General features: G+C 34.5%; 1 long non-coding RNA gene across 2 annotated transcripts; it reads right to left on the bottom strand.

Moving 5' to 3' along the window:
- Positions 1–3,271: 3,271 nt before the first annotated feature.
- LOC113031211 (uncharacterized) lies at positions 3,272–6,396 on the bottom strand. 2 transcript variants are annotated; one of them, XR_003273697.1, is made up of 5 exons: positions 6,087–6,396; positions 5,321–5,386; positions 4,815–4,970; positions 4,270–4,362; positions 3,272–3,977 (listed from the first exon to the last, which is right to left on the bottom strand). It is a non-coding gene; the product is annotated as an uncharacterized LOC113031211 (long non-coding RNA). The 2 variants fall into 2 exon arrangements; XR_003273696.1 differs by lacking the exon at positions 6,087–6,396 and having other exon boundaries at positions 5,321–6,080.
- Between the last annotated feature and the right edge of the window lie 6,079 nt (positions 6,397–12,475).

The following is a 12,475-nucleotide window of genomic DNA, read 5'->3' as shown; positions in this document are numbered from 1 at the left end:
ATATTTTAATATGCAAGATTTTAATATTTTGTTGTCCTTTCCCTTATTTAAAATCACAAAAAATCAAGTTTATTTTTTTGACATAAAGATACCTTAAGAACCTATAGTGTTGTACTAGAGGTCTAGCAGTATGTTTTTCAGTGCTGCAAACAAGTGAGTTCTGTGTGTGCCGCATGTGTCTGGTGTTCATTGGAAGTCCAGCTTTATGACTGTGTAATGCTTAGAGAAGACAGATACTTGCTTAACCAAGTATGTTTTTTGTATTGCCCTTACAGCTTTTTTAGAATTAATATTGTATATGGTTTTGTATTTTTATTTTTGTACTTAATGTTCACTCAAAGGTTAGAATACTTGCTTCACAAGCTAGGAAAGCATTTATAGCTTCAGCAAACTGCATGGGGAGAACAGCAAAGCCTGTTTGTTCTCCTAGCCTGTGAAACTTTTCAATAACTTACCACCTGACGGTTCCTAAAACCTTCATGTTTGTGGTGTATCTACTGTGTGGTCAATGGGGAGTCAAAATAAATGGTCACACAACTGTAACTGATAAAATTTGAAACTTGATGGTCAGTGGCATGTCTAGAAATTTTTTTTTGGGGGGGGGGGGGCAGTTAGGGGCACAGATTTGGAGAAAGGTGGCAGATGTAATTGGCAGATAATGTTAAAAAAAAATCTACCAACCGTTAAAGATAATTCAATAACCCTATAAACCTAATAACCAAATGCGCTCTTAACTCTTATTAGAATGAGATTTTAACCACTACGGTGCAAAGTTTTTAGATACTGTGTTGATAAAGTACAAGAGATACAATCAGTGCTTTGTCAGTGTTTACTCAGCATTCAAGGACATCAATATTTGCATAGTATTTTTACTGACATATAGTGCACATATGTTTTGGGCAAAAACATTTTTGAATATTAAAATACGAACATTTTTAACATACAATTGGCAAATTAGCCAATGCCAATGCAAAACTTTATCTGCCTATTATTGATTGATTGATTGATTGATTGATTGGTAATTTATTTCAACATGTGAACAATATACAAGTACATTTAGGAGAGAAAAAAATACTATACAAATTACATACAAAAAAACATTCTGATTAATTTACATGTTGAAAGGGAGTGGGAAGAAGTAAACACTTATTTAATCCCACCCCTTTGCCATAAATCATCAGTTAATATTTAGTCAGCTTCCTTACTGATATAATTTGTAATAAAAATAGTGAACAGATTTCTGATATACTATATACTATAATATCACATCATGAGTTTTTTGTTTGTTTGTTTGTTTTTAAATAGAGACATTCACTTAATTTAAATATTTTCCTTTTCTTTATAGTTCGAGAAGATCTACAACTCTTTTTGAACAGTTTTATGTTTGGATATTGCTTTAATTCCATCTTCAGACTGTTCCATAGTTTCACTCCATGAACAGAAACACAAAAGCTTTTTCTTGTAGTACGTACGGTCATTGTTTTGAAGTTACAAAAACCCCTTAAATTATAACTTCCTTCTTTCAAAAAAAACATACTCTGAATATTACCTGGCAGTTCTTAATTTTTTGCTTTGAATAGAATTTGTGCTGTTTGGAATTTCACTATATCGTCAATTTTCAATATTTCAGACTGCAAAAATAGTGAGTTTGTATGTTCCCTATAACCTGCATTGTGGATGATTCGAATTGCTTTTTTTTTTGAAGAGTAAAAAGTGAATGTAATGTGGCTTTATAGTTATTGCCCCAGACCTCTGCACAATAGCTTAAGTATGGTGAAACCAGTGAACAGTAGAGAATATGCACTCAAAAAAATGAAACGTTGACTTTAATTAAAATTATTTTGTCAACAGGTTCCACGAAATTGAATTATGTTAGTTTAAAGCAAAAATCTTTAGTTCATCTAATTTAAAAAAACTACTTAAAATTAACAAGACATATTTAAGACTAACTAAATCAAGTTATGTTGTATGAACAAAGATGATATATTTTCAGGTTAGATAGTTTAGATTAGTTACTTCAACACATTTCTTATTTGTGGCAGTAAAATGTTAAATTTAAGTTAGATTAATTCAAATATTATATTTTCAGCCACCTTGTGCTTTATTAATTAGTTTTACATAAATCTATTTTGTCAACAGGTTCCACACAAATGAATTAAGTACATCCAACTTATTTTTTAAAATTTCTTTTATTGCCAACACATTCAGTGAGCATTTGTGTAAACCCAGTCCAAAATAAAACACAACAGCTCATTAGGGTTAGTAATTAACAGTATGTAGACAGATGCAACATCAAGACTTTAAATTAAATGTCTGTATCTACCAGAAATAGAAGAGAGAAAAAAAAACGCATTGAAGATCACATAACACATTGATAAGATGACACTTGAGTTATGCACATGTGATGCTAGTAAGGTCTGTGAGTGTTTTTTTCTTTTAGTGTCTAAAATGGATAGCAAAGTTGCTATTTGCAATGATTGCTTAGGGTCAGTCCAGTAACACAATGCCAATGAAGTGCTTTCCTTTAACAATGCAAAGTGAAGTGTCCACCTCAACAGCCACAATTTAAAAAAAATTTATGTAACAACAACAACAACAATAATAATAATCATAATCATAATCATAATCATAATAATAATAATAAATAGTCCACTGATATTAGCAATCAAAGAAAATTACATCACCATCCCAAATAAAACTTTAACAAAACATGCCAACATTATGGTCTAACAATAAAACAGCTTGTCAGCGTTCAGTTTTTTTGCAACAGCACAGCAGTAACCATTTAACACTTGCCACTGTCAACATTTATTTTACTAGTGTTTGGGCAAAAAACTTCAGATGTAAACATTTTAACATGGAAACAATTGTTCGTCTTTAAAAGTCCACAAAATATACATTCATCCTGCATTCCCAACTTGGATGATCTGATATCCTCGTGTTGGTGTTGTTCCCAGACCATCATGAAAATGTTGTCACATTGTTGTGACGTTATTCTTTTGCGCGCCAAGCCATTCGTGCATTTATGAAATTCCAATGTTGCAAGGACAATATCAATTCTGCTTACTGTTTATTAATAAAGGGTTACGGTTAGGGTTAGGGTCAGTTGATCGGCGGACAGAGGCGGTTTCACGCAGCTTAAGTACAGTTTTTTGTTTTACGCCGGTTTTTCCCGAAGTCGCAAAAGTATGACGTCACAACATTCTGATTGGTCACTTGCAATGTTGATCCTGGAACAACATTTAGTATGATGATCTGGGAACAACACCAACACGAGGATATCAGATCAACCTCCTAACTTACCCTTATTTTTAGTATGTATTGCAATTACCTTTACAATGCACACAATGTAACACAAACTGAATATGAACATATTTCCACCTCATAACAATATGCCTTGAACGCTAATATACACACCACCCTTCAACATTTCTGGTGCAGTATCATCTCTCAATTAAATCCTTTAAATCTCAATACTTTTGATTGTCTCTTACTAGCCCCCCACAACAGTAAAATCTCTCAAATTGTAGTAGTTTACAAACTTTTCAAAATGTTCTAAATTTCTCTTAAATGTAATTTTCCCGTTATCTGTCATTTACAAATTACCATTTTATTCCCATTCAGCCTCCGAAAAACTTCTGTCCATCTGACAGAACATTCATCATCCAAATTAAAGGTTGGCTTATTCATTCAGTGTATTCTTGAGCAACTGTACCTTGGTCAAGAGTATGCTGACATACAGATGAAGGAAGAGCTTCTGAAGTACTTCAAAGAAAGCTTTCAGTCTTGAGGTTAACTGAGATTCAGTGCATATATCCCACCCATTAAGAGTGCACATGCAGAGGCCAGGTCTTCCAGGTCATGCAGGACACACTAGATGGTTATACCCACATCGGCTGGAGGAGTGCTGGCATCAGCTCTTTCGATGGTAAAGATAGCAAGGGTAATTTGTTCCAGCTCCCTCTGAACAGCTGTAGCTTAGACACAAAAACATAGAAAAATGGCATCCAGTTTTTAAAAAAGAAAGAAAAAGGGCCAAAGCTACCCTTTAATGACGTAAACACAATATTAGGAACATGCACCCCAGTGTGCCACTATTTCAGACTACAGATTCAACGATAAATATAAATAGTTTGGGTATACAAGAAGATTTCCCAAAACATTTAAACAGGTTCCATGCAAATTACAACAACAACAACAACATGCAACAACATTAGTTATTCAAAATTTGGTTTAATACAGATAAAAAACTAAACTAAAATTACCAACCAATTATTCTTTGAAGAGGATGCTTGGGTCTTCATTCAGGTAAAAAGGTAGTGCCCTGAGGACACACTCCCTCCCCTTTTCAATACTTTCCTTCTGTAGAGAGTGGCAGAGATACAGGAAGAGAAAACAGATATACTTTAGGATGACAGAAACTCACATTATACGCAAAATGAATGACATATCCACTGCACAGATAGACATGTACACAAGACCAACTAATCATCACATGGACATGAATAGTTAACCTGTTGGGCAGGGTTTCCACCACATTATACATGTCCATAATGGAGGTAAAGACAAACTAATACATCATCTTTTTTGCATTCAAAACATAACATAAAAACATTCACTTCTGGTTTAACCTAAATCAAGGGATCAGATTTTACATATGTTTAGGTAATTTAAATTTTCCAACGTTTTGAGTACCAAACTTTGTCTTGCTTAATATAAATGTAAGTGCACTGTGCAGCTACCATACACTAGCTGTTTAAATTTGAAAATGATCTTATTAGCCATAATATTTTGCTACCAACAGAATAACGCACCTGTGTGGCTGGGGCCAAAGTTTGTCTAATTTTCTTCCCTGCAACGCCTCCTTTTTTCTTGAAGACTTTTATGAGCTGGTCAGTGTATTGGTCAAGTTGTGTAAAAAGCCTTGGAACATGTGCAGCAGTAGTAATCCTCACATATTCTGCTTCCACCTGAAAATATGTCAACAAACACAACATACTGTACTGTAAATATACATACTATATGTACACATATACAAACTAAAACTAATGTAGTAAGACCTCATTAAAGCTATAATTTTAACACAAACATTTACACAAAATGCTAATGGAGCCATTACAGCTTTTATTGTTATTTATCAAGTTCCAAAAAATATTGATCACAGCTGATCTGAAAAGAATTTCATGCCTCAGGCCCTTGAACTGCAACCTTTACCATGGTTCAGATGTGGAGAAGAAATAACAGGGGCATGGGATGGGTCACAAAAGAAAACTTAACTTATAAAACAGTTTTGTTTTTAAAAGTATAACAGTTCACATACCACATACAAGCTCAGCAATACCACATACACCACATCAGTATAGGAGGGAGCAGGTAAAGGCAGGATCTGAGATTTATAAAGTAAAACAAGAAATTCATTACTTAATTTCAAGAAGCAAATTATTGTTTGAATTACAACTAAATAAAATACTACTCAGAAGAAAAGCAAGAGATTGACACTGCCATGTGCTAACTTTCTATAGAAGCAATTATCACCAGGTCTGTCGACCTCCATTGTCTGTCCACTCATATGTCTTGAATAATTTTATTAAAAAAATTAAGTGTGTACTTTCACAAACTGTAATTTATAACTACATTGATATGTATAACTCCGCTAGGAAACATGCTGTATTTACAGACCATTTTTACATAATACAGATTGCTGATAGAACAGAACAATGGTGTCACAGTGGCTTTCGCCCTTGACTTTTTGGATTTTAAATGTCACTTTATGCTATCCTTGCTATCCTATTCGATATTTCCGACTCTCGGATTACAGAAAAGGAATCCCAAGAAAGCAAATGGAAAAATAACCCCTTGAAAGAATAACCCCATGAACCCCTGTAGCTAATCCCTTAATAAAACAAAAAACAATAAAAATGTTTCTTACACAGTCCACAAAATAAGCATGTCCAGGACCCAGTAAAACTAATGTAAAACAAGCGCACGCAAACGATATAACATGTCTTGTAAGACAAACGCAAAATATAACCATGCTGGACATATAGATACTACACAACATAGTCAAAGAAAAAAAGTGGTCTTACCTCTCAAAGAAACAGCAGCTTGGCGCCAAAACAGCCTTTTTCAGTTAAATTTGAAGTCTTGCGCATGAGCAGGCACAAGCCGTGAAACCTTCTTGTTCTGCGCGGTTTCATTACAACTGTTTTTGCATTACTGCCACCTTGTGGATATACAAGGTATATCGATCCTAATTGACTTAACTTAAATGTTATGCGATCAAGTAACACATTAGTATTATGTACGTTGAATAATAGACACAATTACGTAGACTTGATTAGAAAAACATATGTTAACTTAACAAAAACATATATTTTAAGTAAAATGAAAATAAATAATTAATATACACTGAACAATCCACCTCATTCATTTTTTTGAGTGTGGAGTGATGTTCTGTCGAATACCTGTTTTGCCTTGTTTAGTACTGCAATGCTTCGTGATACTTTGGAATGAATATATCTTACGTGAGCTCTCCAGTTAAGTTTTTCATCTATTTATTTTCTATTTATTATTATTTATTTATTAAATTTATTTTCACTGACTCTTTCAATATCAACACCATTTATTTGAATCTTTGCATTTGTATTTAAACTACTATTTCCAAATAACATAAGTTTAGATTTATTCAAATTTAATGATAATTTATTTTTATCAAGCCAGAACTTCACTTCACTTATTTCATTAGTCATATCCTCCAATAAATTCTGCAGATCATCACCAGAGCAAAAAATGTTTGTATCGTCAGCAAAGAGAACCATTTTTAATACTTTGGACACTTTACAGATGTCGTTAATGTACAAGTTGAAGAATTTTGGACCCAAAACTGACCCTTGGGGTACACCACAAGCAATGTCCATACATAATGAGCAACCACCATTTATTTTCACAAACTGCTTTCTGTCACTTAAATAACTCCGGACCCAATCTAGAACTACCCCTCTGACACCATAACGTTCCAGTTTTCTTATTAATATATCATGATCTATAGTGTCAAATGCCTTTGTCAAGTCTATGAATAACCCAGCCACATATTGCTTTTTGTCTATGGAATTTGTGATGTATTCTATTGAATCTAATAGTGCCAATGATGTTGATCTGCTTGATCTGAATCCGTACTGACTCTCAGTGAGTAGTTTATGTTTATCTATAAATTTTTCCAATCGGTTTTTAAACAGTTTTTCAAGAACTTTTGAGAATTGAGGTAGTAAAGAGACAGGCCTGTAGTTTGTGAAATGGTGTTTGCTTCCAGATTTGTATAGAGGTACTGTATAACTTTTGCTATTTTCATTCTGTCTGGAAATCGACCAGTTTGAAATGATAAATTACAAATGTATGGTTTTATAATAGCCTCAATGACTCTTTTAACCACTGTCATATCAATATCATTACAATCCAAAGATTTCTGATTTTTACATTTCTTGACAATTTCAAAAACTTCATTTTCATCAACATAAAAAACAAGCTGTTGTTGGATTTTGAAACAGGAAAAAAGAGGGGAAACAACTGAAAAGACTAACATTTGAATAAAACCTGAAAGCAAGTAAATACTTTCTATACTGCCTTATGGTAAACTTTGGTAATATTGATGTATAAAGAACAAGACTGGCTGATGATGAAATACAGTCAGCTGGCATAGTGACCCTGCCAGTATTAACCTGCAGGGCTGGACTGGGACAAAAAAATTGGGCATTTTGACTAGAAACTGGCCCACCAGGTATTAAAGCCATAAAGCCTTTGAATGAAAACAAACGCTGTTGTGACAGTGATGTACACTGTCTTTTTGGTATATGTATGATTTCTATACATTTTATGCCAGATAAAAACTTTGTTCCCAAGATTCAGATAATTATTTAATAAAAGCTAGATATTTTAAATGAGAATAAGAAAGAAAGGTATTTCTTTGTGCCCCCCTTTCCCTGTTAATGCCCTACCTGGCCCCCCTGACAAAACTTTCCTAGATCCGCCCCTGCACAGTTACCAGCTGTCAGCTACTTAGAAAAGGATCCTGGTGTTATTTGTCTCTCAGAAACAGTTCATAACTTCCCTTCAACTCATTCCTGTCACCTAAAAGGTAAACCTGTTTCTCCATCACCTGTTCAACTCTGATGATTCAGTAGGGACACCTCCTGGTTTCATCTTCATGTTTCCCTCTCACCACATATACAAACCGATATCATGACCAGTAGCTTTTACAGCTCCAGCAAACATCAGCTGATACTAGAAATTAATATTAAATAAATTCTAACAACAGCTGATCAAGCTTAAACGTGCCGCTGTTGTTTAGCGCGACATGTGACTGTGTTGTTTTCCCCTTGTATTCTATAATTGCATGCATGTTTACACTTTTTTAATAAATCATCACATCTCTTTGTTTTTATTTCCTCGCAAAATATAAAGAATTGAGATTATGGTTCCAGACTTTAGTACGGGTATACACACCACTGGCTAGTCAAAGCAAACTGATTCCATATCTATTTGCTTCAAAGCTAACTAAACTAAATTACTTACTTATATTACTCTGCAAAATGACCTGAAACACACCCCCTTAAAAACACCAGTTAACAATATAAATCTTAAGCTACAGTGCCATGCAACAACAAAAGTCCCTATCCTAATGAGGACACACATATGATCTTTCTTTTAGTTCACATGTATGAAAAAGACAATACAAGGGAACATCAGAGTCGGCATGTACTCAGCTTTAATATCACTCCGGGTTCTTGACTAGCTTTGCATTAGTGTGCTGTTTGTACAAATGTTTGCAAAAAGTGGAAGTTGTGCTAACAGTAAAATTCAGCTATTCTGTCCTGAATGCAGTTTTCACTTTACCATTGTGCTCTTGTCCTTTTGTGTAATAAAAAGAAAAGATAATGTCACTGCTCCATTCATGCAGTATCAGCATTACAGATGGGCCACAGGGTCTAGGCCCACCCAATACAGTCACCGTGGGCTTCAGCTGAATTCTTCTGATACTCAATAAAGTTAGACTAATTCATCGGTTTGGCAACGAAAAACACAAGACCTATATCACCGATAAAATAATGCAGTGTAAACTCAGTTTAGTTGTTCTGTTCACAGTAGTTTAGTACTTGACTGCAACAATCGTGGTAACCAGCATGCCTGAGGAAGCTACTGGGCCAATGCAGGTCAGAAAAGAGGTCATTCATTAGTTTGTGCATTTAGTTTTAAAGCACGACCCTACTCGAAAATTGCAAAACAAATGGAAATGTGTGAAGAACATTGTGCCGTCTCAGTCAACTGCCCTAGTGTGTGGTTAGTTCACTGAGCCACTTCTTCACCTACAGGAAATATCTCTACTGTTTGTCTCCTACTTTGCCTCTGCAATTTTTGCACTTTTAGAACTGTGGCTACATTTCTCTGGAAATATTGTTCTAAATGTGCATAGCACCATTTAACAACTGTCAAGCAGTTTTTATGAGACATGTTATGTTTGTTGGAGGAGTGATGATTTGGAACCTTGCAGGCAGTGATTTGACCATAAACTCATCTTTTTATCAAATTATTCTAAAATCAAATGTGAGGTCTTTTTTCCCAACAACTAAAGCTTATTTCAAATCAGGCCATGCAGCAGGACAATGGTCTCAAGAACATCAGCAAATCTGAAAAAGAAATGAATCAAGGTGTTGCTATAGCCCAGGTGCAGTTCACCTCTAAACCCGATGTGGCAGGACTTTAAGAGAGCTGTGCATAAACAATGCCTGCAAACCGCAATGAATTGAAAAAGAGTGGAAGAAGAAGAAGGTGCGAAAATTAAATGCAAGAGACAAATAAAGCCAGTCATATTTTAAGTTATTGCTGCTTAGAAGTGGTTGTACAACCTAATTAATCATTTGGTATACATATTTTTTTTTTATATGACTGCATAGAGTTATTGGAAACTTTCCTTTTCACATGACTAATTCTGGAAAAAAAAACCCATAAATAAATAAAAACAAAATAGAGTAATGAAATGGACAAATGACACCAGTAAGGGAACAGCTCATGATTATACAAATACGTCTATCAAACATGGTGGTGGCAATGTTATAGCATGAGTGTTTAGGGCTGCTACTGGAAGTAAGCCATTAGTGTTTATTAGTGTCACTGCTGATAGTTACTTTTCACAGTGCAAATGGATAATGAGCCAAAGCATACTGCAAATGCAACCCAGTAATTTTTCAAAGCAAAGAAATGGAATATTCTTCAATGACTGGTCACCAGATGTCAGCCCAATAGAGCATGCTTCTCAGTTACTTAATACAAAACTGAAGGCAGAGAGACAAACAAGCAGCAACTGAAAGTGGTGGCAGTAAAAGCCTGGCAGAACATCTCAAGGGAGAAAACATCCCATTTTGTTATGTCCATTGAGATTTTGTTTGTTATTTAAGCTACAAAGTGAAGTATTACTAACTTACATTTAATTCAACATGCTACAATGGAAAATAATGTAGAAATTTCTCCAAGAAGAAATGGAAAGCATGTGGAGGTCAAATGGATAAAATTAGATATCTGTTATTGTCTCTGTAAAAAAGCAAGCTTTATTGCTGAAAACTGCAAAAAGGACAGACAAACTCTACTTAACTGATCTGATTGTTTGCTATTGAGTCTATGGATTGCTCCACAGCACTCCTACCAATTACTTACAGGCTTGTTAGCTGACATCCCAGCTTGTATGCTCACCTCCCCTTTAGACAGAGTGGGATGCTTATAGCTTCTACAAAACTCTAGACTGTTATCTGCTATTATTTTATCAGACATCACTGGTATAGTTATAGGGCTATCACCCTGAAGCACATTGGTGCTGTTAGAAAGTGTGTGTCTGTGTGTGTGTCTGTACTGCTAAAGTAATGCTAACAGCAGGGTTATGGGAGAAATGTCTATGTAATTGGTTGTGGCATTGTTTTTTTTTCCTTCACTCACAATTTAATGTAGTTATGTTTACTTTGACAACTCTGTTGCAACTCAGATATTATTTAAATAAAGGTAGAATGTTATCAATAGTTGTAGAGAAACTAGAAAATTAATTTCATTTGAATAATGTTTGTGCATATTTGCACTGCATATTTGATGCACTTAACTTAGATTTAAATCAAATATATAATATAATATATGAGTGCTGAAAATATATATCTGCTGTTGGGATTATATGTTCCATGACATTTCATGGGGGGGGGGGGGGGGGGGCAAGATCTCTGTCTAAATAAATAAATAAATCTGGGTAAATTCCCAGATGATTAAACATGCAACTGTTTTGCTGGTAATAACTGAAATGAGTAAAGAAAATCAATAGCCTATTTATGCAAGATAATTCATAATTTTATTCGGGGGGTTATATTGGTTGGGTCTGATTATTGGGGGGAGCATAACCCCCCTAACCCCCTTGGAAACTCCGCCCCTGCCTGATATAGTTTAAATGCATAGTAGAGTTAATTTATATTAAAGTTAAGTTATATTATAAGTTATATTAAACATCAAGATAGTCTGTTTTCTGGTATGTGGAAACGTCTTTCAGTAATCCAGAAATTTCCCAGCCTGCACTAACTCACCTAGACATGAAATCACTTGCTTTGCTGTCACTGAAACATCTCTGACAACATAAAAAGACTTTCTTTTTCAGAAATCTTAATGCTCCTGCTGAGATTTTCAAGTTGTCATAATATGAGGCAAAGTTGTTTTTTATTACCTCTAAAATGCTTGTTGGCAATCCAGATCACTGCAGGTAACTATCGCATGAAAGTGCCTGAAAATGAGTAATTTTACCTTGATATAATCTGAAGTATCTGAAGTTAAAACAATATCATAGGTAAACTGTTTCAAACCATACATCAGTACAGTTAATACTTGTCAACTGTGGCAGAACGAATAGTAGTGACAGAACTATTAAGCATTAACATTATTGTGCTTTGACAATAAAATTGACATCAGACTGCAAATTTGCAAAATCAGTGAGGGCAAAGATTAATAAGTATAAATTACCTTTTTATACACAATTAAGAAAATGTATGTATCCTCCGTGCTACATAATACTGCATGTTACATTGCAAAATGACATTTAACTTGATCAAACTGCCCTAATCCTATGTATTTGAAACTCTTGAAAATACTTACAGTTCAATGTACTAAACCCGACTTTAAATTTCTACCATAATATGCGAGCTATTTCACAGTAAGCAGTAAAAGAGTCTGCGTTTCTCAACTGTTAATAAAAAGATTCTGGAATCAGATTTTGTTCAGCATCTGAGAGAGGAGCCGCTGTGTTTGCTTTGCAAATTCTCAGTCAAGCCTTACCTGCAGTGCTACTGGGCAAGAAAACAGGCTTAAAAGCCAGTGCAGCTGTTACACTGCTCTTGCTTATTTTAATTGTGTTAATTTAAGTGTATATAGTTGGCACTAAAAATGAGACATAAAGAGCTGA

This window comes from Astatotilapia calliptera, chromosome 10, assembly GCF_900246225.1.
Source record: "Astatotilapia calliptera chromosome 10, fAstCal1.2, whole genome shotgun sequence".
NCBI classification, from domain to species: domain Eukaryota; kingdom Metazoa; phylum Chordata; class Actinopteri; order Cichliformes; family Cichlidae; genus Astatotilapia; species Astatotilapia calliptera.
Note: the sequence above shows the minus strand (reverse complement) of the source record. Positions and strands in the feature narration are given on the sequence as shown.